Source organism: Macrotis lagotis, chromosome 7 (assembly GCF_037893015.1).
Source record: "Macrotis lagotis isolate mMagLag1 chromosome 7, bilby.v1.9.chrom.fasta, whole genome shotgun sequence".
Lineage (NCBI taxonomy): Eukaryota > Metazoa > Chordata > Mammalia > Peramelemorphia > Peramelidae > Macrotis > Macrotis lagotis.
Window position 1 is genome coordinate 55,238,137 of NC_133664.1, and position 27,196 is coordinate 55,265,332.

The 27,196-nt window shown below is 38.4% G+C and overlaps 1 protein-coding gene across 2 annotated transcripts in view; it reads right to left on the bottom strand.

Annotated features, from left to right (window-relative positions):
- RSU1 (Ras suppressor protein 1) overlaps positions 1-27,196 on the bottom strand; it is a 214,171-nt gene that overhangs the window by 65,065 nt on the left and 121,910 nt on the right. The window lies entirely within an intron of this gene.

Sequence of the window (27,196 nt, forward strand, 5' to 3'; positions counted from 1 at the left end):
ATTTGAGTGGGAGTCCAAGTAGAGATGTCCAGGAGATACAAGAAAATGAAAAATCTAAATATAAGATTATGTTCATTTAAAAAATATTTGTGTGTGTATCTAAATGTGGGATTATATGTGTGTATATATATATATATATGTGTGATTCAGTGTGTGTAAGTGTGTATCTGAGTGTGAATGTGTGTGATTTGAGTTAGTGTGATTGAGTGTGTCTAAGAGTACGTGTATTGTGTGACTGAGTGAATGTGTGTGATTGTATTGTGTGATTCAGTGTAAATATGTATGTGAGAATGTGTGTGAGTATGTGGGTGTGTGTATGTGTAAGAGTGCTCCAGATTTACAATTTCATCAGAGCAGAGAAACTCCCTCTCTTAATGCAGTTCAGCAACTTCTTTGGAAACAAGTCTGAGGAGGCTGGGACCCACTGTTACCAAACTAGCATGAGTCAGACACCATTACTTTCTGGACTCAGGTCTTCCTAACTCTAAGTCTGCCTCTCATTTAAATTATGCTATTTTTTAAAAATGAAAACTTCATTCAAATGATTTTTTTCCTGAGCATCAAAGATCATAATTGTAAAACTTGTAGCACAGAGCTTATACTTCTAGTGTAAGTAAGCACTATATAAATGTAAGCAATTACTGCAATTACAGGAAGAGAAAGGAAAAGGAAATATCACAAAAATTTCTCTTAAAAATAAGATCATAACCCTATACGTTGCCAAGTGAAAATCACTAGGAAAACAGAACCAACACAGAGTCCCTGAATCCTAGAATTGGAGGGACCTTTTAGGTACTTTGTCCAACCATGAAGTGAGCAAGAATCTTCCCTATATACATCTTGACAAGAAAATTGGGGCCTTAATTGTACCTTCTCTACAACAAAAGTCATAATTATGTGATCACATTCACATTAAATACCTGCAGCAAAAACTCCACCCTAAAAAAACAAAAAGTGATGAGCTTTAAATAATTTAATAAATATTTTAATAATTTTGTTTTCGTCCCTGTGTTCTCTAAATCTTTCATCAATTCGTTTGTTGAGGCACTTATTCAGTGGTAATCATGTCAGAAACCATGCTAGATGCTTAAATATGGAACTCTGGCATATTTTTTGGTCTGAATAATCTTGATAAGATACATTACAACATACTATGAAATCTTATCAATCCTTTTTTTTTAGGGTTTTTTTTTGCAAGGCAATGGGGTTTGGCTTACCCAAGGCCATATAGATAGGCAATTATTAAGTGTCTGAGGCCCAATTTGAACTCAGGTACTCTTGACTCCAGGGTCGTTGCTCTATCTACTGTGCCACCTAGCCACCTCCTTATCAATCCTTTTTTTAAAAAGCAGGTAAACATACTTATTTTTTTTTCATTCAGGACTTCCTATAGTACCAGAGATCTGCCTGGAACAGAAAATGATGAGGCTCCATTGATAACACCAGACAAAAGATAATGGGTCCCTTGGCTCGTGAGGAAAACTGCATTAGAGCAGGGATTCCTTCCTAAAAGAATCACATTTTAGGTTATCCCACATTTGTTTCTGTGCTGGCCAATGCCAGTTGTGGAATCTAATTAATCAGGAAGCAATGGGGGGGGAGGAATCATTGTGGCACTAAAAGCTCACAAACAGGTTAGAAGTGGTATAAGTCAATCATGCAAGATTTGCTTAACTTTTAATTAATTTTTATGATCAAATGGGATCATTCAACTGCAGCATACTCCAAACCTTCAAGAACCATATAAATAAAATGTTATTACCATCACATCATCATTGTCACCATCATCATCATCATCATCATCATTCACCATATTTGATCCAGGATGTTTTCTTGCTTCTAATAAAACTGCAAGGACAAGTCCTTTGATAAGAACTTAATGATTATAATCATAAGCAAAGAATATGCTTTTTTCTATCTCACAAGTTGATATCCTCAACTATAATGATGATGTTTGTCCTTTGTTCTCGAAGACCATGACATCAGGGAGGTAGTGCCATGACAAGTACAGAAATTGTATTTGAATGAAGGGGGACTGTGCTAAGTCACCAGACTCACATTCTCCTCTAGAGCCATCTGTTTCCTTTGGCCAGATAGTAATCAGGATGACTGGGAGATAGCTCTGGATGTAAGGCAGTCTGGGTTAAGTGATTTGCCCAAGGTCACACAGCTAAGAAGTATCTGAGGCCAGATTCAAACTCTGGTCTTCCTGAATGCAAGACTAGCACTCTGCCCACTCTGTACCATCTAGCTGCTCCATTAGTTATAATACTGGGACAACGGAGAGCATCTCCTGTAACACAAAGGGCTCTAGTGAAGATCAGATGAGATACTATAGATATCTCCAGGTATAACTTAAAGTGATATAGAAATGTCAGGTGCTCTTCTTATTACCATTACCATTAACTAGGAAAGAGCTATCCTATGAGGAAGAGTACAGTGCTTAATCAGTTAATATTTAGTGATGTCAGTCCTTATTGGAAGACTAATCCCAATTAGATTTTTACTATACTGAAAAATATCTTTTGTCTAAACATTTATCCTACATTAACAGACTTACAGATGCATGTCAAGAACTGAAGAAATGAAAACCAAGCAGAGGGAAGTACTGAGTTAAACAGTTACTAGGTTATATACTTAAAAAGAAAAAAAAATCAGCTTTAAGACCAATCACAGGCTTCTAGGAACTAGAAATATTAAACATTTCATGAGCTCAAAGATTCAGCCAATGGATTTTTTTTTGGGGGGGGGAGAAGAAATAGGAAGGAAGATAAAGAAATCAATGTAGTTAGTATCTGCTTTTAGAATTAGTTGATTCAGTCTGCTTTTGAATTATGACCATGTTCCCATCAGCCAATATACAAGCCTCCCAAGACAGTTTTATTTACATAAGCTTATAGCACAAAGTTAAAAGCTGAATCTGGTTATAACACATTTTCTTAAATAATGTTGCATATTGCTACAGAACCTTAACTCCCTCAGAAAAAATCACATTGGGTTTTAACCCCCCCCCCCACTAAAAACCTCTTTGAACTGTCTTTTATAAGTAACACTTAGGTCTCTTCTGAAACACTTATTCACCAGAATTACTAATCAGCAAAAATCAAGAGTATGAGAATGATAGCTCAGTGACTATCAATAAGATTTCCTCAGGAATGTAGACAAATAGAAGAATAACTAATGCTTCTGGCTAACAGTCTTCTTTCTTTCCAGTCTGAAAATATGTAAATGTTGAAGAGGGCAGGACTAGGGAGGCTGTTTCTACTTTTATCCCTCTGAGGTTGTTCTGTCAGGCAAACAAGCTAAAAACAAAATATGAATGACAAGTGCACATACTTAGCAATTGAGAACACACAGTCCAACAGTGACCACATTAATCTCTGCTCAAGAGGTTATGTGGCTTCCAGGCAGAAATATTGATTGTGACCTCCTCTACTGCAGCGGAGTTTCATAATATGCATTCAAAATTCATGCTAGGAAATTTGCCCTCTAACTAACTGAGAATGTCCAGGTCTTTTCCTCAATTTACCAAGCAAACTGGCTAACAAGTCCTTCTTGGCCCAGAATAACACAAGTGGGAAGAGTTTGTTTAAACCAGATGTTCTGCTTGCTAAGATATTACAAGATATATGTCCAGTACCTTTTCAAGAAACTGAGACAGTGATCTGCAAAGTAAAAATATGAAGAATTAAGAACTAAGAATGTTGTCAGGACTATTACTCTGAGCTATATTTTATTTTACTAGATTTGGTTTTCCTTCTATTTTTAAGGCTCAAATTCACTGTGTAATACCTTAACTTTTCACTCTAAACACAACTGATTAAGCTACTGATTCTCTTAAAAGGGAGGATAAGACAGGTTGAGGAAAAGCTAGCCTCAATCTCAGGAAGGCCTGGGTATAAGACCCTTTGCTACACAGTGGCTGTACAAGTCACTTTCTTTTTCACTCCACATGGTACTGGACATGTTGCTTAGACTTTGATCTGGATGAGCCATTCATCTGATTGGTCCATCAGTGTATACTTCTTAGGCAGTCTCTGCAAACTGAAAAGGAGCCAGGCCCATAACTGAACAGAAGGAAGTTGGAGTGCTTGGATTAAGAACTCTCTGAGACCCTTTCAGATCTCTCCAGCCTCATTCTGGTGCCAAAGTCTATGCTTTCAGCACCCAGATTTCCACAGAGATGTTATAAGGTTGCAAGTCACAGGGTACTAAAATTTCAAATGATCCAAAGGGCAATGGAAACATATACAGTGAATATAAGTAAGTTCCAAGCTATGCCAAATATAGACAGCTATGGCAGAGTTAATAGAGAGTCTGTGTAGGCATCTGTACAACTCTAGTTCCTGCGGCTTGGATTTCAGGGCCTTACTAGCAATGTGATCCTGGGCAATGTCACTAAGTTCTCAGTGTCAGAGGCAAATCTGAGATTATAAATGGCAGAACAGGTGCTGGCATACATTTGATAGGGCTCTCCTTATGTGGTGTATTCTAAACCATTGAAACCAAAAATGACCTTTTAATTATCACTGAACACTTCCATCACCACAAAAGATGCCTGGTATAGTAGAATTCATATTTGCTTTGGACTTGGGAAATTTCATATTTTAAGTTCCACTCTTCAGATTACTACCTGTATGTGTAAGTTACATCTATCTTTCTTAATCTCCAGTTTTCTCCTTTGTAAAATGAAGGGATTCCATTAAGCCCCCTTGCAACTCAGAGTAAGAAAACAGACATCCCAAGTGCTGCTCTGGAATCCATGAAATATTAGAGAAAAACCCACCTCACTGGGTAGCTCTATTAAGATGGATTCGTAGGAAAATGTTTACAAGGATTACATGTAAGAAGAGAAGGCTAGGATGAATTGCAATAGGTTTCAGTGGCAGGAAAAGGCATTGAGAGGAGATCCTGGGTCCGCTGATTATGATCATCTTTTATTACCATCAAGTTACTTGTTGAATTGTGTTGCATTAGCAGAATCATAAGCCAAGGATACACAGGAAACGAATTTTTATTAGTCAGAGTGGCTGTCACAAGAATGAATACTCTACACTTTAAAGAGAAGCAACCTACCCACTGTTATATCCATCAGCTTTGCTGATGACTAATTTTTAAAGGGATAATGAAAGCATGTTTTTTTTTAAACATATGTCTGATGATACACATTCTAGCTCACAATGACGTTTAAGAGGGCAACATGGAAGTAAAAGTCTTGTGCAACAGTTTTGACTAATTCTATCCACTGCTTTAGAACCTAATTTTTTTGTTTCAAATGAGCAATCTCTCTCCCACACCCCCCATTCAACTCCCTTTGACAATAGGCAGGCAGAAATGGGAAGTGCTTAAACTGGTTAAAGTCTTTATTAGAGCTGAGGGGAAGAAGTCCCCTAAACTTCAATACAATGTAGTTAGGTCTTTCAAAATTTTTCATACAGCATATTCACAAAGGAGCATTTTAATTAAAGGAAAAAGCTAGGGCATTAAAAAAATTGATTGTCATTAAAAAAAGCAGAATCAAAGAATCTGGGCACAGGAGGACATTTACCTATCTAAAAAAATTGTACATAAGGCTTACATTTAAAGTCAGATCTGTGGGTGTGTTGGTATTCACAGTTTATTGGGGTTTTGCCTAGTATCCCTAGATATAGACTGTGAGATTGAAGTGAAAGGATGCATTTTGCTCAGGAGTAAAACAGGGGAATAGATGTAATTCAATGAAGAAACACAGCCAGTGGAATTTTGGAACCTGACTGTCATTAACTGGCTTACAAGGGATTAATACATAGAGCACAATTAGTCATATATGCTGGATGAATATAGAGAGCTTGGGAGTAGTTGGATTGGGATATTTCTTTTAAAGTGAGGTTAAACTCAGAACGCCCGTTCCAAGTCAACTCTAAATGGAGTGACTTTAAATGAGCTACAGGATATAATAATAGGTTTGAGCTTGGAAGTGGATGGGGTTATTTCTAACATTCTAGCTCATTTCTGCTTATCACGACCTCAAAATTATGAGATGAGAGAAGCCTGAATCCTGAAAGCATCAAGGGATCAGAGAGGAGATAGGGGAGGATAGTTTACTATGAGGGTATAATTTACTCATTTGGATATAGGCTTTCTTAAATGGAAAGAGCCACCCCATGACTCTGAAACATTTTCGTCTAATGATCATGATGTGGGTTACAAACATTATTCAATTAAGTCTCAAAATAGCTCTGTGCAATAAGCCCTGTATCATTATCTCACCCATTGTACAGCCTGGGAGGCAGAACGATACCATGCAGCCTGGTAAGCAAAGTGGCCAAGCTGGAAATAGCCAAAGGTCATACAAAGAGCCTCCAAATCACAGGAAATATCCCAGAAAAGTCGCTCACATATACATACACATGGCCCACAAGGCTAGCAAGAAAGTCAAAGGTCATACCATTTTGCTCAGTCTACAAACTCAGGTGAAAAGAATGAGATCACAGCTCTAGATTGGGAAGGGTCTCCAGGGGACATCTAGTCCTCATTTCCATAGTACTCATTTATGGATGAGGAAAATGAGACCCAGGAAGTTTATATAACAAAGAATAGAGCTAGGATTTGGCCTCAGGTCCCATGACCCTCCAAGTTTAGTACCCTTGTCAATGAACTGCAAATCCATCTGCTTCATGTTGACCATGGAAATGATGGTCAAGGCTGCCTAGCTCCATGTTGTCAATCCCTCTTAGAATTTTCTTTGTCTACTGGCTGCTTCATTGGAGTCTGAAGTTGGCAGAGACCTCTAGGAAACAAACTCCCTATGGAGCAAACAAAGATTCTTCTCCACATTCATATGCAATGCAGCACTGTTGAAATGGAGCCTCTATCTACATTAGGGATTACAACAGGGACTGAGGTGGGCAAATATTGTTTATGGGCCAAATGTTGACCTTTATTTTATTGAAAATTTTTATAGAAGTCAATAAAATATACAATGCAGATGCAACTTCTTTAAGGCCACATTACCCTATTTTATAAGGAAGAAAGGTTTCAATTTAATTTTCAAAGTTTAAGCAATATTAAAGAAAATTATATCCATGCTATCATTCCTGTCTCATTCTCTCCTTCACCTCTGCCAAACAGTGTCATTTCCTAAACAGGAGATTAGAAGGGGCACCATAAGCATCAGCATCATCAAATTACAGTTAAGAGATCACATTGTTATCACACCTGAAGGCTTTGTGCTAATTATTGCAAAGAAATGCAAAATGCAAAACCCTACTCTGTCTTCAAGGAGCTCTCAGTCTAATGGGGGAGAAAAGCTGCAAGTGACTATGTTCAGTAAACAAACTATATAGAGGACAAATGGGAGACAATCTCAGGAAGGCACTAGCATTAAGACCTTTCCTTTACAATGAGAGAAACTAAGGCTAACAGTGATTAACCAGGATGTTAGAGTTAGAATTCAAGGTCTCTCAATTCCCAATCCAGGACACTTTCTACTCCACCATCCTCTAAGCACAGTTGTTGGCAGCAATATGGTAACAGATGGGACACAGACTCTGCACTCAAAGAAATGATAATCTAATAGGTAAGTAAATATAAGATCAGGTTGATTTAAGGTGAAAAACGTCTTACTAGTTGAATATACCACTCACACAAGCACATACATTAATAATGATAATAATTAAACTTTATTAGTAGTACCTGAAGATTTCCAAAGCATTGTATATAATATCTCACTTTATTCTTTGGGAGGCAGATTTTTATTATCCCCATTTTTCAGATCAGAAAATTGAGGTAGAAAAACCTAAGTGATTTGTCCAGGAGAGTCACTTACTCCTGTTTGCCTCAGTTTCCTCATCTCTAAAATGAGCTGAAGAAGGAAATAGCAAATCTACTCTAGTATCTTTGTCAAGAAAACACCATCGCGGGGTGAAGAATCATACATCATGAAGAGTCATACATGACTCAATAACAAAATAATCGTACCGTTACTAAGTTGTTCAAAGTCAAATTTGAACTTTCTTCTTTTTGATTCCATGTACAGTGAGTGCTTTTTCCCACTGTACCTCCTAGGTTGAGGAGGACAAATACACAAGAGATATGGGTTAGATGACATGAATTAATAGGTACTAGCACTAGGGATTAACTAAAGGCATAGTTATGGGGAGTGGTGAGAAAGTCCCCAAGCATTATCTTTCTGAAACTATAGTTTATTCTCAAATTTACCAGCTACATTACATCCCACCTTTTCCCCCAACACTAGGTCCACAGGAAAACAGTTATGCCTCACCTTTTACAATAAACATTCTGGACCCATTGCAAGTTGAGTGGAATCTCTCCTATAGAGATGCCGGTGGAGAAGCAGGCTTTCAGTGAAGAATATAAAGAATTTCTGTCTAATTTGATTATGACACATACTTTCGAATAACCTTATTTCAATGGCTCATTGATGGAATATCTCGTTATGAGAGATAAAAATATATCCCCATTGATTTACATTATATTTTTAACTATTGCTTTAAAAAGATTATTGTCCCTTCCTGATGACTCCTCTTCCTTCATCATTTATATTACAATTGCATAAAGACTTTATAGTCTTAGTTGCTGATTGATCTTCAATTTGCAAGAGCATTGAACAATTGCTCTTTCTGTTCCTGCTATTTGATAGTGGTCTGCAAACAATCAAGGGGCATAGACAAATGGAAAAATCATGAGATTCAAAGCCAGGAGATGTGCATTCTGGTCCCAATTCTGTCACCAACTAACTATCCAACTTGGGCAATTCCTATCACCTCTCTGGGACTCAGCTCTGCTACCTGCAAAATGAGATCAGGTTATCTTTTGTGGATTAGAGAATCTCTAAGGTCTAGTTCAGCAATAAAATCTGGTGACTTAAATAAACTACAGGAATTCTTTATTTAAAATAACCCTACTGAGAATCCTTTGAAGAGGCAAAAATCTTTATGTAACACAAATAATTGACATTCATTTTCTTTCTGTTTCTAAGCTCAGTTTTCAGTAGAGGACAAAAACATTTTGGGAAAAGAAGGGACATATTAGATATATCAGACAGTTAAATGGCATTCACAGCATATAAAACCTCATTTGCTGACTGAGATTCTGTAATCTATGAAATCTAGAATGCATTAAATTCTTATGTACATAAAGCCCAGGGGTTAGATCTTGAGTCAAAGAAGGAAAGTCTGTACTTGCAAATACCTGATCCCCAAAGTGAGATTAACCTAATTCCTAGTAAATGGAGAGGTAGAGAGGGCAAGTAGGAAGAAGAGAGTCAGGGGATTTGGGTCTGAATTCTAATTCTTCTACTTAAGCCCTTCATGGATCAAGATAAGTTATTGAACCTTTCCATGCCTCAGTTTCCTTAGTTGTAGATAAATGGTTCTAGAAAAGAACGATGAAAAACAACTTATAGAGAAAGACAGACTGAGCTAGAGCCTAATAAGATATTTTATATACAGTAAGAACTCAAGGAAACCATCCTGCTATTGTTGTGATACTATTAGCATGCTGTCTTCTTCCCATTCACCCTTCTGATGCTGCATGCTTTATTTATAGGCAGTGTGGTAAGAGTGAAAAGAATGTTGATGTTGGAATCAGGGAGGAGATATGGATTTAAAATCTATCTGCAATATTAACTAGCTATTTGACAGAGGGCAAGACAATTATTAACCTCTACCTCAGTTTCTTTAATCTATAAAATGAAGATTTTAATATTAACAGCCACTTTAAAGGGTAGTTGGGAGGATCAAATGAAAACATGGAGGAAAAACTTTGTCAACCTTAAAACTATATACAAATTCAATTATTATTTAATTTTTACTTGCCTACAGAAATACACCAACTCCACAGAAACTGATTTTGCATCTGAGAGAAACACCATTACCAAACTTCTGTCTGGCCTTTGGCATTTGCCAATACAACTCAGGATAGTTGCAAAGTGTGCTGAAATTGAAATACTGTTTTTCATGGAAGACAGCATAAATTTCCATCAACCCCTTTAAATCAGGGGTGGGGAACTTTTCTTCTGCCAAAGGCCATTGGGTTTTTTATAATATTGTTCTTGGGCTATATTTGGACAAACACTTAATTGATTCACCTATAAAAAGCTACTAGATTTATTGAATTTTGAGTCCCACCTATGGCTGTCCCGGTGATGCCAGACCAATAAGGTCTGATTTAAATAAATAAACAAGGTCTAATTTAAATAAAAACGAAACCTCTCTGTACTTACCAGTAAAGTGAAAAGAGATCTAGTCTGATACTTAGAAGACCAAAACTAAGCTCAGGTCCAAGCCTCAGATCCAACATATACTAGATATGTGGATCTGAACAATTCATTCAACTTGCTGCTAAGGCTAAGGTATGGACCCCTTTCCATGCATAAAACCAGCCTAATGTAAGACCTGAATAGCCAAATTGACAAACAAATAACTTTAAGAAAAATACTTTGTACACATTAAAATGTTCTATGTAAATGAGGGCTAATATTACCATCATTCTGTTCAAGTTTTAGGTGCTTGGAATGTATTGGAATACAAGTATTTACAAGATTAACCTACCAACTACCCTGTTTTGAATAAAGATTCCTATCTGAACTTCATTCCTCTATTTAAAAAATAAGTTACTTGCTGAAGAGACAGGGTAGTCCTACTAAAACCTTTCTATATGATTATATTAAACTAAATGGAAATGATAAAATATGTATTTAGAAGATGTTGATACTACGTTCAGAAAATGTTCCATGGATCATTCTAAAATTTAGACAAATTTCTATTACAGTATCATGATAAAATAGGCAAGATAATATATTGGATCAAGGCAAAAGAACTGAACAGCTCATCTAGACAGGAGGCAGTCATGAATAATTTTAATAAATATGCAAAGATGGTATTCTGTCACATAAAATGACTAGTCAATTGTAAACCTGAAATATATTTTGAGACTACAATGTACCTATCCCTTGGAATTAAATAATTAATCGTCATTCTCACAAATACAACAATTTTGATTCTTGGATATATGCATTTTGCCTCCTGCTCTTCCTATGATTAATTTTGATCACCTCAACATTTAATCTATGACTATTTTATAGATTTATTTTATAGTCTATTTTTATTCTGCAGCTAAGCTTCTGTATCCTAGAATGCAATGTTGATCATTCACGAAATCTATCTATAGACCCAAGAGAAAATACAATTGAACTAACCTGAAAGATGAAGTTTAGAATGATGAATCATCTCTACACCACACAAAACTGAGAGACTGGCATGTGAGTGTGTATATCAATGTTTGTACACTGATGATGTATGCACTAAGACAATGCAACTAGTTTTTTTCTTTATTAAAGATTTTATTTACTTAGAGTTTTACAATTTTCCCCCTAATCTTACTCCCCCCACCCCACAGAAGGCAATCTGTCAGTCTTTACATTGTTTCCATGGTATACAGTGATCCAAACTGAGTGTGAGGAAAGAGAAACCATATCTTTTTTTAATGATTTTTTCCAAGGCAAATAGGGTTAAAGTGGCTTGCCCAAGGCCACACAGCTAGGTAATTAAGTGTCTGAGACCGGATTTGAACCTGACTCCAGGGCTAGTGCTTTATCCACTACGCCACCTAGTTGCCCCGAGAAATCATATCCTTAAGGAAGAAACAAAGTATAAGACAAAGCAAGAGCAGACAATAAGATATCAGGTTTTTTCTTCTTCTAAATTTAAGGTAATAGTCCTTGGGCTTTGTTCAAACTCCACAGTTCTTTCTCTGGATACAGATCGTATTCTGCATTGCAGACAGCCCCAAATTGTCCCTGACTGTTGCACTGATGGAATGAGCAAGTCCATCAAGGTTGATCATCACTCCCATGTTGCTGTTAGGGTGTACAATGTTTTTCTGGTTCTGCACATCTCACTCAACATCAATTCATGCAAATCCCTCCAGGCTTCCCCGAATTCCCATCACTCCTGGTTTCTAATACAACAATAGTGTTTCATGAATGCAACCAGTTTTAACTAAAAGACATAAGTGTCTTCCCTTCCTAAGTGAGTATGCCCTTAAGAGGTGACTGGCAGATATTGTATAAACTGTTTCTCACTCCCACAAAGGAGACTGCAAACTCCTTGTACTCAAGGCCCGTTTCTCATTTTTCCTTTATTATCTCCAGTGCTTCACAGTGCCTTGCTTAAGAAATATTGGGTGTGGACTTCCAGCCAAGATGGAGGAGAGAAGACAGGCACAGTTCTAAAGTCTCCTGATCTTTCCCCATCTATGATATCAAACAAACCTATTAACAGAAATCTGATCCACAAAACCCAGAATGAAAAGCCAGGAGAAAGAACATCGACCTCGGGATTTTTTCCCTGGTCCTGGTTGAGTTCTGCCGCAGAGTGTGGTTCAGTGGCAGATCAGCCTGATTAGCAGCAGGGTTGGAGCCCCTGGAGCCTGAGGGCCAAGAATTGGACCTGCTTGATCAGCAACGGGGCTAAATAGCAATGGTGGAGCTTGGGTCAACTGGGGAGCAGAGGCATTGTGTTGGTGTGACCCTCTGGAGCTTGCCAACAGGGCTGGGGGGAGAGTTCCAGAGCAGGAAAGCTGTGGACACCATCCCTGGGCTCCTCTGGTGGGGAGGAACTCCAAGCCCAGGCCTACATTGCAGCTGAGGCCTCTCCCTAGAATAAACACAATTACAGACTACCTCTGCCCCAGGCACAGGTGTGTAAGCAGAAGAACCAGCCCAGCTGACAAGAGGGAGAATGATGACCTCATAGCAGAGTAAAGCCCACCACTGATGGAAGGCAAAAGTATTCAACAGTTCCAATCACTCCCTTCAGGCTAAGGGAGTAGGCCTCAATCAAGGTCACAGACACTCCAGAGAAAGCATCTATCACCCCCTACTGGCCAGCTGGAAATATTGCACTCAGTGAGTAAAGCCTCTAGGGATCCCAACACCAAACCCCTGTGAACCAGCCTCTCCCCAACTCAAGGTCTTAGCAAAATAAAGAAAGGTCAGAGGAAAGGTGGATCCACTAAAAAATTATTGTAAGGAAAAGACCCTAACAAAGAGACCTAGAATCTCTGAGGAGAATATGATCTTGTCTCCAGCAAAGAAAGACTTCCTTGAAGAAATAAGGAAGTAGTTTAAAAATCAATTGGAGAGGGCGGCTAGGTGGCGGTAGTGGATAAAGAACAGGCCCTGGAGTCAGGAGTACCTGGGTTCAAATCCGGTCTCAGACACTTAATAATTACCTAGCTGTGTGGCCTTGGCCAAGCCACTTAACCCCATTTGCCTTGCAAAAACATAAAAAAAAAAATCAATTGGAAAATCTGGGAGAGTCAATCAACACCTTGTAACAAGAAAACAAATCATTGGAAAATACAATTGGGCAAATGCAAAAAGAAAATAATTCTCTCAAAACCTCAATTGGTCAAATGGAAAGCTTATCAAAAGTAGAACTGACCAATTGAAAAAGGAGTTGCAAAAGGTAAATGAGGAAAACTCTTCTCTAGAAAAAGAATGGAGTCTGTGGAAACTAATGACTTCATGAAACAGCAAGAGCCTGTTAAACAAAACCAAAAAATAGAATAGAAGAAAATATAAAATACTTCATCAGCAAAACAACTGACCTCGAGAATAGATTGAGGAGGGGCAACCTGAGAATTATTGAACTTCTTGAAAACATTAATGAGAAAAAGAAGCCTGGACTTAATATTACAGGATCTAGTGATGGAAAATTGCCCTGATATCATGGAACCAGAGGGCAAAGTAGTTACTGAAAGAATATATCGATCCCCTCCAGAAAGAGATCCTAAAATGAAAATACCAAGGAATGTTGTGGCCAAATTCCAGAACTATCAGATAAAAGAGAAAACCCTGCAAGCAGTCAGAAAGGAACAATTTAAATACCAAGGAATCACAGTAAGGATTATACAGAACCTGGCTGCATCAACATTAAGGGATCAAAGGGCCTGGTATGAGATATTTTTAAAAGTAAGGGATCTTGAAATGCAGCCAAGAATCTACTATCCTGCAAAGCTGAGCCTTCTTTTTCAGGGGAAAAGATGGATATTTAACACAATGGAAGAATTCAAAAAGTTTTCTGATAAAAGAGCAGAGCTAAATAGAAAAGTTGGACATCAAACAGGAGGTCCAATAGACACATGAAAAGGTTAAAAAAATGAAACAAAAGAAAAAGGGGGTAAAGAAAAAAACACACCTATCCAATTAAGTTGAAACTGGCTATATCTCAGCATGGGAAAAAGATTCACATAACTTTTGATAATTGTAACTCTAACAGAGAGAATATACCTAGCCAGAAGTGATGGACACTCATGACTTATTCATGACACTGCTATCCAATGGGATGAAACTGGCTATATCTCTACCTGGGAGAAAGGCTAATAACTTTCAAGAATTGTAACTCTATTAGATAGAACGTACTTATCTGGAAGTGATGGATACTCAGAATTTTCTAAGACTCAGAATGATTTAAAAACACCTCCCTTCTTAAAAAGGAGAGCTGGACAAAAGGACCTCTGAGAACTCTTTCAGTTCTAAATTTCTATAAGTCTACAAGTCCAGGAGTAATTTGATCCTGCTCTGGCCATATATCTATGATTTACATTGTCTTTCCATGGAAAGCATATTGATAGAAGGAATGCTATCTAAAAATTATGGTTGAAATGCTTGGTATACTTCTGCCACCATCAACTATGTAAACTTGGAAAAGTCACTTAATCTTATAGGGACAGTGTTCTCAGGTGTAAAAACCAAGACTTTGGGCTAGATGATCTTTATGGTTCCTCTACCATAAATCTCCTGATCTTACATTAGAGAATTTGAGGGAAATAAAAAAAAAATCTATTTTTTCTGGGAAAATCTCAAACATCTCAAGCTAATTCCTGACATATAAAATTAAGGTCTGTTCATTCCCTGCCCTTCTCAACCCAGTTCCTTCCCTTTTTGACTTCCATTGGGGGGGGGGGTATGCTTGCTAGTGACTTATCCCTAAAATATAGCTAAAACAGGGCAGATATAAAAAGAGCTGGCTCTACAATTGGGTTTGAAATTTCAAATTTCAAGATGGCAACATGAAGGGATCGAGTCTTAGGAGCTTTCTGATAAAAACTCATAAACTAAGGACTCTAACTAAACTTTCGAGAGACAGAACCCACAAAGGGACCCAGTGAGGCAGTTCTCCTACTCAAGGTAACCTGGAAAAAAGCAGAAAGGCTTTGCTCCCCGGGTTCGGAGGGGTGGCCTAGCAGAGCCAAAGAAATTCAGCCTCCCGGAGGCAGCCCCAGGGAGCTGGGAGCCGAGGCTCACAGCAGCAGGGGAGTCTCCTGAGCTGCACCCCGGGGAGCACCGGCACAAAGTGGGGGAACAGAGGGGACCTCTGCCAGACCAAGCATGTGAAGCCCAGCCCTCAGGGCACACAGCAAGCAGCTTGCTCTTTCCACAGCCCAGACCAGGAAACAGAAGCAGGCTGAGCTGGTAAGCAGGAGCCCACAGGGCATGAGCCCATTGAGCTGAGGGAGGGGAGTGAAGAGAGAGAGAGACTGCAGAGCTCTGTCCTCTGCCCCTGGAACAGGACTCTGGGGCTCTGACCACATTCAGATCCTGACCACAGTCTAGGCCCCCCCATAGAACAGCAGGGCCCCCCCCACCTCAGCCCCATGGCAGAGGGGGCGCTTATGTTCATTCACAGACCAGGAGGGAGGACAGAGCCTCACACACTGAGACCTGTGTGGGAGTGTCCCAAAAGCTCAGGAAGCACACCAAAAAAACAGGATTAGGATGGGAAAATGAACAAGCAAAGAAATAAGAGGAAGACCAATGAGAAATATTCTGCAAATGAGCCCAAGAAGGATCAAAATACTCAGTCTGAAGATGAGGAAGCACAAGCTCCTACATCTAAAGACTCCAAGAAAAACAGAAACTGGGCTCAGGCTATGATAGAGCTCAAAAAAGACTTTGAAAATCAAATGAGGGAGTTGGAAGAAAAACTGGGAAAAGAAAGGAGAGAGATGCAGGAAAAACATGAAAATGAAGTCAGCAGCTTAGTCAAGGAAATCCAAAAAAATGCTGAAGAAAATAGCATGCTAAAAAACAGCTTAGGTCAAATGAATAAAACAGTTAAAAAAATTATTGAGAAGAATGCTTTAAAAAGCAAAATTGGCCAGATGGAAAAAGAGATAAGAAAACTCTCTGAGGAGAATAAATCCTTGAGACAAAGAATAGAATTCAGGGAGATTGATGAATTTAACAGAAATCAGGAATCAATACTTCAAAACCAAAAAAATGAAAAATTAGAAGAAAATGTGAAATATCTCATTGAAAAAACAACTGATATGGAAAACAGACTTAGGAAAGATAATTTAAAAATTATTGGAATACCTGAAAGTCATGATCAGGAAAAGAGCCTTGACATCATTTTCAAAGAATTACTACAGGAAAATTGCCCTGATATTCTAGAAGCAGAGGGCAAAATAGAAATGGAGAAAATCCACCGATCCCCCCGAGAAAGAGATCCCAAAAAACCAACCCCTAGGAATATTATAGCCAAGTTCCAGAACTCCCAAGTCAAAGAGAAAATATTACAAGAATCCAGAAGAACACAGTTCAAATATCGTGGAACTGCAGTCAGGATCACTCAGGACTTAGCAGCATCTACATTGGAAGCTCATAGGGCTTGGAATACAATATACCAGAAGGCAAAAGAGCTTAGAATGCAGCCAAGAATGAACTACCCAGCAAGGCTGAATGTCCTCTTCCAGGGAAAAAGATGGACTTTCAATGAACCAGGGGAATTTCAAAGGTGCCTTTTGGAATGGCCAGAGCTGAACAGAAGGTTTCATCTTCAGATACAGGACTCAGGTGAAGCATGGAGATTGGAGGAGAGGGGGGAAATATGAGGGACTGAATGAGGATGAACTGCATGTATAGAAAAATGATACTGATAATATTCATATGAACCATCTCAGTTAATAGAGCAGGTAGAGGGAGCTTTTATAGTTGAAGCACAGGAGAAAACTGAATTTGAAGATAAAATATGGTGTAAAAATGGAGTCAATAGGGAAAAAAAGGGAAATGGAAAGGGAGAAAGAAAAAGGAGAGGGGGAATAGTTCAAGATATTTCACATAATAAGATCTTTTTTATTACAATGAGCTATTGCAATGATATGGAAGGGGGGAAGCAAGGGGGAATGAGGGAACCTTTGCTCTCATCAGAGATGGCTAGGAGAGGAAACAGCAAATATACTCAATGGGGTACAGACATCGGGAGTAAGAAGGAGGGGGGGAGCAGGGGGAAGGGGTGGGGATGTGAATAAAGGAGGAGAGGATGGACCATGGGGGGACAGTGTTCAGATATAACACATTTTTTTTTTACTTCTTGCAAGGGGCTGGGATTGGAAGGCCTGCCCAGGACCATAGGACCAGGTGGATTCTGGGCCTAATGGGTGGTATGGGGGCTCAGGGCTTCTTGGCCCCAGGACCAGGGATCTGTCTGCTGTGCCACTCAGCGACCCTACAGCAGAGTCAGAGTGAAAGGAGAGAGAAAATATAGTACACAGTAGTGGAGAAATAAGAAAGGAGGGAGTTGCGATCAGCAATGTCAATGGTGGAAAAATATGGAAGTAACTTTTGTGATGGACTTATCATAAAGAATGTGATCCACTCACGACAGAGTTGATGGTGTTGGAACAAAGACTGAAGCACATTTTTTGTTATCATTATTTGGGGGAGGGTGCAGGGCAAGTGGGGCTGGGTGGCCTGCCTGGAGCCACATAGCAGAATGATCTTTGGGTGTCTGAGGCCGGATTCGGACCCAGGTGCTCCTGGCTCAAGGGTCAATGCTCTGTCTGCCACCCAGCCACCCCTACTATTATTACTATTTTATTTTATTTTGGGTCTTTTTTTTTTCTTTCTTCTTTTGGGTTTTTGCAGGGCAGTGGGGATCGGGTGGCTTGCATGTCACATTGCTGGGTGATTATTGGGTTTATGAGGCTGGATATGGACTCGGGTGCTTGTGGCTCCAGGGCTGGTGCTTCATCCATTGCGCCACCTGGCCATACCTACAATTATTACTATTATTTTTTTTAATTTTAATTTTTTTTCTCTCCCCTTTACTTTTTCGCCCAAACAAGTCTATCTATATTCATGGAGGGAGGGGTATTTTGTTTACTTGTAAACAAGTATATTTTATTAATGTAAAAAAAACTTGTACAAAATGAGAATAAAAAAATTAGAAAAGAAAAAAAGAAAAAAATTTTTAAAAAGTAAAAAAAAAAGAAATTTCAAATTTCAAAAGCCTTTAAATTAATTTTCCCCTTCAGTAAAAAGCTTTAATTTTAATTATTCAAAAGTAGCAATAGCCAAGTTTGAACTTTAAACTCAAGAGAATTTCCATCATCTAAGAAGAGAAAGAACAACAAGCTCTGAATTTGGATCCTGGGTTCTCCATTTGCTACCATGTGAGTTTGGGCAGGTCACTTAAACCTCATTTGAGCATTAGTTTTCTTTTGTATAAAATGGGGATAAGAATACTTTCATTATTAAATTTAAAATTTTAAACTTTCCTCTTAATGGAGAATAGCTGTATTCTAACTCTGAAAAGTGGGGTTTTTACCCTAATGAAATGTTACCTCATTGGAATTGCTGAGAAAGATCCTTCCCTGCTCTTGAAGGCAATCATTTTGATAAAAGCATAGCATGAAGATTAGTGAATTTTATTGAGTTGATTAATGCTTATCTACAGAGGGGAGAGGAGTATTCTACACTTGAGGAATTCACAGGACTGTATCCTATCAATAACTTCATTATTAATATTTTTTTAGGGTTTTTTTTTTTTGCAAGGCAAACGGAGTTAAGTGGCTTGCCCAAGGCCACACGGCAAGGTAATTATTAAGTGTCTGAGACCGGATTTGAACCCAGGTACTCCTGACTCCAGGGCCAGTGGTCTATCCACTGCGCCACCTAGCCGCCCCTGTTCATTATTAATATTAATGACAACTAAGGATTATATTATTAGTAGTAGTAACAATTATAGGACTGCAACATTTGGGAAACCAATGGGAAGAATTACTAAGTATCAGCAAACTGATCAGTCATGAATTATTAATTACCTAAAAACACATAAAATGGTGATCAATTATCATACTCACAATTAAATGAGTAATATTCTAAATGGAAAGGAACAATTTCCTTTACCCATCATGTTGGCCCTCTTAAATTTGGCATAATGCTTTATAGTTTACAAAATCCTTTCATATTATACATTTGATTCCTAGCCAGGTGAGTAGCTCAGTACTACTAGATTTAGGTTTAGGAAGATTTTCTAAAGTGACTTTCCCTAGGTCACATGGAGAGAAGGAAGGGGTCCTGAAGGGGATCTCAAAGTCTTGAGGCATTTCAATCCCCTTTTCACTCTTCCAGAAGGCCTCTTTTGGCAAGACTGGAGGACAAATGAGAAGTCAATCTTAACTATTTTTTTATGAAAACAACGACCCCATTTTATTATATGCCCATAGATTTCAAAAGTGCAAGAAATAATAGTTTAAGATACTAAAAGAGAGTCTGCACAGACTTGTTGCAAATTAATCCTGTTTGGTGTTAATATGTCAGTAATTTATCCTGAAATTGATTCCAAGTTGAACCACATGCTTCTCTAATCTGGCTTTCCTACTTCCACTCAGCATTCACATGATTTGAAGTTAAGTACAGATCCAAAATACAGTAAAAATTCAAATTATATAAGATGATATTCAGATGCATCTCATTAACTGAAAGAACAGTTCGGAGGAAGATACTCTACTTAACTGTAGAAATCTCTTACAAGTTGCTAAATGGAATGATGTACCACAGTGACAAATAAGTTCTAATCTTTTTCTTTTATGCTTTAGCTTATTTTTTATAAAACATATCAAGAGACCAAAGAGGGAATACCAGCTTTAGGTTTAAAGGGTTTGGGTTCAAATCCTAGGTCTTTCATGATGATGGCTTGACTCTGGGAAAACCCCTGACATCTCTGGCTTCAGATTCATCTGTATAACTTTGCAACAGAGTACCACAAAAATTCTTCTGCAACTCTAAATCTATGCTCTTAAGTCTAAATGGCTTTGGAGGGACTTTCTAATTCTCAATCCATGATCCTATGTTCCAATATATTCATGAATTACTATAGCTCTTAGATCCAACAAATGGCACCCAGTGGCCAATCTTCAAAACCTCTAAGTTTGATATCATTCTGATGTTATTGATAAGTTTTGGAATATTAAGATTTTATCATAGCCATTTTATTTTTAAATTTCTGTTGAATTGTAAATATTATTTTATTATATGGAAGAATCAAAACTGTTTCCCAGTGGAATATATCCAATATAATCATTGATATCAGTTTTTAAATTAAATTTAATAATTTAAACTTTCCTCTTAATGGAGAACAGCTGTAATTCTAAATCTGAAAAGTGGGGTTTTACCCCTAATGAAATGTTACTTCATTGGAATTGCTATGAGAGATATTTCCCCACTCTTGAAATACTCCCCATTTTTAAGACTGTATTCAAAAAAAAAAAAACAAAAAACCGACTCCACAAAAAGCTTTCTCTGAATCCCCAGATCAAAAACAAGCCTTCCTTCTTCTTCCCTTAGAATTTGGGAACTAATTAGATTGTCTGTCTTTAATCATGTATCATCTAGAACTAAAGTTACCTGGCCCTGGAGTCAGGAAGACCTACATTCAAAACAAGACCCAGACATTTACTAGTCATGTGAACCCTAAGCATGTCACTTAACCACTACCTGCCTCAGTTTCCTCAAAAGCAAATTGAGTATCATGTTACAGCATCTCCCTCTCAGGGCTGTCATGAAGCTCAAATGAGATAATAATTGTAAAATGTCTGGCACATATGAGGCAATTAAAAATGCTGCTTTCCCCTCTTCCTTCCAATGTCCTCCTACTGAGGGAACAAAAATATAAAATATGCATCTAGAACAGAAGACTCAGGATCAGGTCTTACAAGGGACAATGTCCCAGAGATAAAAGGTTCTTTTTCTGAAGTTGCCCCCAAAAGATAATCCCTTTAAGGAAGTGTGGTGAGATGATGATGATAATGATAAAGATGAAAAACAAGCCTACCATGTGCAGAGTACTTGGAGGTTTATTAAAAACACTCTCCCAGCTGCATATCCATGACCCTATTATCCTCACAAACTACCTTTGAAATCAACAGTGGAGTCTGATTAACCCTATTTTACCAGGAAGAAACTGGGAGTAAAGAGAGATTAAGTGATTGGCTCCAGACCAAATCCAGAGATCTCTTCCCTCATGTACTTCATGGCATGATGAGAGATAAAAAAAATCTTCTTGCCACATCATCCACAATACCTGGATCTCTGGGATCATTCAAAGACAACCTTCCTGGAATAATCTTGATAAATTTATCACTATCCCACACTGGCAATTGTCTCTAAGGAGATATTCTTAAGCACCATATCCAGATGTATGGATGGCTACAAGGTGGGTGGTGAGGACAAGAAAAATTCAAATGTATAATTGTATACAGCCTACACTAGAGAATAAAGTAAAAATATTATGTTGGCATTGGTAAAGTGGTCAAATCTTGAGTTTTCTCTCTTTTTTACATCTTCCACCTATTGTCTCAAATCTCAATCTTTTATAAGAACAAAAAAAATAGCATCAAGTAGAGGAAAAAAGAAACAAATTTCACTGTGGAACTGAAAGGGTACATGGAGAACCATTAGAAATTAGTCACATCATCAATAGCATCAAGATGGTAGCTTCTACAATATAAAAAATGTGAAAGCTTGAGGAAAGAATGACTTTTGTTAATATTTTTAAATGGAAAATTTATCAGTTCCATGGTTCCCTTTTGCATGATTATTTTGATTGTCTTGTTCTGGTTGTCTTGGAGAAAGAGAGAGAGAGAGAGAGAGAGAGAGAGAGAGAGAGAACGAGAACACAAGCACACGAGCATGTGTGCAAATGCATCTGTATGTGTCAACAAGCTCCTATATGTTGCATTTATGTATGTGTACACATGTATATATGTATATAAGTATATTCTGTTGTGTTGTTAGAGGAAGGGGGGAAATGCAACTTGGATTCATTAGTCCAAGTAACTGACATAGCTTAGCAACTTGTATTTAACTTAAAGTCTGAAAGACTTGCCTGGAGCCCTGACAAGTTCAAAAACTTACCCATGGTCACCGATGAAGGCCTACTGAGTCTTCCTGACTCTGATGATGGTGTTTTCTCCCCTCTGCCACAGTGACTGTCCTCTATGTATCTAAATTTACAGAATTATATTTATAGTTGTTTCATGGGTTGCCATGGCAAAAAGGGGCTCTGCACACTTATGGAAACCAACATGATAGAGTAGAAGATGTACTGCCTTTGGATTCTTTAGTGTTGGACTCAAATTCTGCTTTTTTAAACTCCATAAAGGAATCATGAGGGAACCCAGAACACAATCTCACAGCAGGAGATGATGGGGCCAAGCTAATATCTACATCAATGGAAGGAAACAATGACATCAAAGGGCTACTTAGTAAGGAAGTGGGGAAACAGGTTTAATTTTGCTAGCCTAACTTTGTATAATTTCATATCTATCTCACTCTATTTTTCTAGCTTTCTAGCTTTCACATATATGAAAAAGTTCACTTTGTCTAGACCTCCACATTCCCACATGCTGCAGTGAAGAAAAAATAAACAAATAAAAATTCAAACAACAACATGGGATTTGGAATCAGAAGGCCTGACTTCAAATCAGGCCAATTCTATTTCCTTGTTGGAAATCTTTGGGTTAGTTAGTGCCTTACTCTCTAGCTCTGTTTCATCATTTATTAAAAATGAGGTCAAACTAAATGACCTCTAGGTAAGGCCATGTCCAGGTCTCATCTTGGTTCCTGGGATGTTTCCCCTGACCAATTCATGACAGAGTTAGAAAAGTAAATAAATTCTGAGGCATTATGGGAATGGCAAAGGAGTAAGAGTTATCCTCAATAGCCTTGCTTAGCTGTTAATGATTCTACTGTACTCAAGGGCAGAAGACCTCTCTTCCCAACCTCCCAAACACAAAGGATGATGGCACGTTGCCACTGGAGACCTGTTACTTAAACTGAGTAACACAGCAGAGACCTGGCTCAGGATCAATGATCCAAAATGCAGAGCAGAAAACCTTAGAATTTGGCTTTTATCTTAGGGCAGCCAGGCAGCCAATTTTCTGGGCAGGTCTCATTCCAATTCCAGAGAGGGATGCCATCATCGGATGTTATTTGTGTTGCTGCCATAGTAAACAAATGTAAAGATGAATCTTCCTTAGCCTCTATTGTTCTTGATCACACCATACCACAAAATTAGCCTTAATATGATTTCAATAAGGCAGAGAGTAGAATTCCAACCAAAATCAGGGCCTTGCAGTCCACGTCTGGGACACTCCTCATTATAAAAGGTAACATGAAGATTCATCTGCACACAAACCAGGCCAAAAGGGCTACACTTCAACTGTTTCTAGTTCATCCTAATTAATCCACATTTATTCTGCACAGCCAACATCCCACAGGCAGGTGGCTTAACTGCTCCCCTGGTCAGTGGGGAGCTGCTCCACCTACAGCACCTGATTCTAGCCCTACCAAGGGGCTAGTTGGGATGAAGGTAGTCTTGCAGTTCTCTAAGCACTTAGGGCTCTATTTTTAGGGCTCTATTCTATCTCTACCAATATATCTCATATGTGTGTAGTTAGTAAGTTATATTTATAAAGAACTTTAATTCTGATAAAGCACTTTACAAATATAATTTCATTTTATCCTTGTAATAATTCGGGGAGATAGTTGCTATTATTACTATGACTACAACTATTTTGCAAATGAAAAAACTGAGGCAGACAAAAGTTAAGTGATTTGCTTAAGGTCCTAAAGCTAGTAAGTATCTGAGGCTGAATTTGAACTCAGGTGATATTACCTAGCTGCTGAGTCTTGATACAGGATGATTTAGAGAGGTACAGAGATAAGAAAGGTGTTTCAAAGTTCACGGTCTGGAGGTAGAACAGTTTTGGATTATGGTGAGATATGACAACTCTTAGGTGTAACATAATGGAGGGGACCATCAAGGGAACTGAAGGGATGGATGAACTAGAAGACCAGAATGTTCAAGGGGGTATGACATATGACATGGACTCCAAGTATGGTAGCTGGGGTCAAGATACAGTAAGATCTTGAGAAAGGAAAACTAATGATATGGAGGCTAGGAAACCTGGAGAGAATCACATGGATGAATGGAATGAACTTAAATCTAAAGGCTGCCGAGTGATGGTGGCAAGGGGAAAGAATGGAAGAGCAGGATGCGGGGAGTTTCCTGGTTTTCCATTCTGTATGAAGATGTGGCAAGGGTAATGAAAGGAGACCCAGAACTAGAGGGCATAGGAAGGAATTCTCTTTCTTTCAGAAAAAAATCAGGTTTCTATGACTATGAGATGAAAAGAATTTATGAAGAGATGTAAGATGAATTAAGGTTAGGGCTGATCTTTAGTAGCCAGAATGAAAGGGTAGGGTAAGAACAATAAGGTTCTGGAGAGGGATAAGATGCAAAGAAACATCTTCTTCCAGACAGAGAGAAACTGAATTTCTGAGATTGTGCTAGCCACAGGCCAAGGGAATCTCTAACTGATGTGATGCTTAGTGAATCAAAGCAGTGGAAGGGAGGGTGGCAGTGATAAAGATGGTTGGCTCATAAGGGTGGACACTACTATAGCCATAACTCCAGACTAACGCATGGACATTTTCTTCTCTCCTCCTTCACAATCACACAAGAGGGTCTCTAGTGTTGCTTCTTGTGGCTCCTCGCATTTACCACTTCACAGTTCTTCACTCCCCCACCCCCAGGGCCATAGCTGAGACCCAGACAAACACATCACCTTCCCTGGGGAAGGCCTATCCTCTCCTTTCTTTTCTTTTCTTCTTTTTTTTTGTAATGATATAGTTCATTTATTTTCATATTATTAAAGAAATCTTGTTGTGAAAGTAAACATACCCCCCCCAAAGATAAATGCCTTAAGAGAAATGAAGGGGGAAAAAAGTATACTTCAACCTATGTTCAGATTCCATCAGTTCTGTCTCTGGGATGCGTTGCCTTCTTTATCATAAGGCCATCAGCGAAGTTGCTTCAATATTTTTCCCACAGTTGCTATTACTAGCTGTGTTTCCCTCCATTCTATTCCTCCCACTGCTATTTATTCTATGCTTTCTCTCCTTTCACCGTTTCCCTTCTCAATAGTGTGTTGTATCTGACTAATCTTTCCCATGATCTTCCCTCTCTTCTAACACCTATTCACCCCCTTCCTCCCTCCTCCCCCCTTATTCCATCCTTTTCCTCTCATTTTTCTATATGGTAAGTTAAATTCTATATCCTATAAAGTTATTTCTTCATTGAGCCATTTCTGATGAGATTGAAGGCTCATTCATTCCCCCTTGCCTCCCCACTTTCACTATATTGCAAAAGTTTTTTCTTGACTCATTTAAGTGTAATGCCTAGCACCTTCTTCCTCTCCTTTCCCTTCCTCTCACTACTTTGCTTTATCACCCATTGACTGGCTCCATCTTTATACTATATTAATACCATTATATTCAATTCCCTCCTCCATCTTATCTATAAAAACTCCTTCTCCTTGCTCTTATAAATGAGAAGGTTCATGAGTTATCAGTATCTTGTTCCCATGCAGGAATACAAATAGTTCAACATCATTGTATTTGTTCCTTGTAATTTACCCTTCTCATTCATTCACCCCCTCTATGTTCACCAGGGTCCTGTACTTGGAGATCAAACTTTCTGTTCAGCTCTGCTTGTTTCAAAAGTCTGAAAGTCCTGTTTCACTGAAAGTCTATCTTTTCCCCTGAAAGAAGATGTTCAGTTTTGCTGGGTAGTTGATTCTTGGTTATAATCCAAGCTCTTCTGCCTTCCAGAATATCATATTCTAGCCCTACGAGTCCTTAATGTAAATACTGCCAGATCCTGTATAATCCTGCCTATAGAGCCATCATAGTTGAATTTTTTGTTTCTGGCAGCTTTTAGTATTTTCTCTTTGACTTTGGAGTTTTGGAATTTGGCTATAATATTCCTGGGGAGTTTTTCTTTTGGGATCTCTTTCAGGAGGTGATTGTGGATTCCCTCAATTTCTATTTTACCCTCTGCTTCTAGAATCTCAGGATAATTTTGCTGGCTTATTATTATATTTTTTTTAGGTTTTTTTGCATGGCAATGGGGTTAAGTGGCTTTCCCAAGGCCACACAGCTAGGTAATTATTAAGTGTCTGAGGCTGGACTTGAACTTGTATTCCTGACTCCAGGGCCAGTGCTCTATCCACCACACCATCCTAGCTACCCCTCGATTATTTCGGGAAAGATTAAGTCTAGGTTCTTTTCCTGATCACAACTTTCAGAGTGGTTGGTTGTTTCTCCAATGAGACATCTCACACTTTCTTCTAATTTATCATTCTTTTGGAATTGTTTTATTGTTCCTTGATTTCTCACAAAGTCATCACATTCCTTTAGCTCCACTCTACATTTGAACAAGTTATTTTCTTCAAAGAGCTTTTTTAATCTCCTTTTCCAACTGACCAATACTGCTTTTTTAAGGCATTCTTCTCCTCATTTGACTTTTGGGGTTGCTTTTTCCAATTGACCTAAACTGGATTTTAACATGTTATTTTCTTCAGTATTTTTTCGTATTTCTTTCACCAAGCTGCTGACTTGGTTTTTATGATTTACCTTCATCATTCTCATTTTTCTTCCCAATTTTTCCTCTACCTCCTTTACTTGCTTTTCAAAGTCTTTTTCTGAGCTCATCCATAGCCTGAGCATTTTTACTATTTCTTTTGGAGGCTTTGGATACAGAAGCTTCAACTTTGTTATCTTCTGAGTGTGTATTTTGATCCTCCATAGGAGCAAAGTAATTTTCTATGGTCAGCTTCTTCTTTTTTCTACTGTTTGCTCATTTCCTCAACCTGTGACTGATTTACCACACTTTCAAGGTTTTAGGGGACTTTTAGGACATTCCATAGGGACCTCAGTTCCTCCAAGGTCTTAGGAGACACTCTGACTGCTCTCCTAGCCTGTGCTCTGGTCTGTGGATGACCACAAGCCCTCCCTTCTGCCTTGGAGCTATGAAGAGGGTTCTCTATGATACTGTGGGGG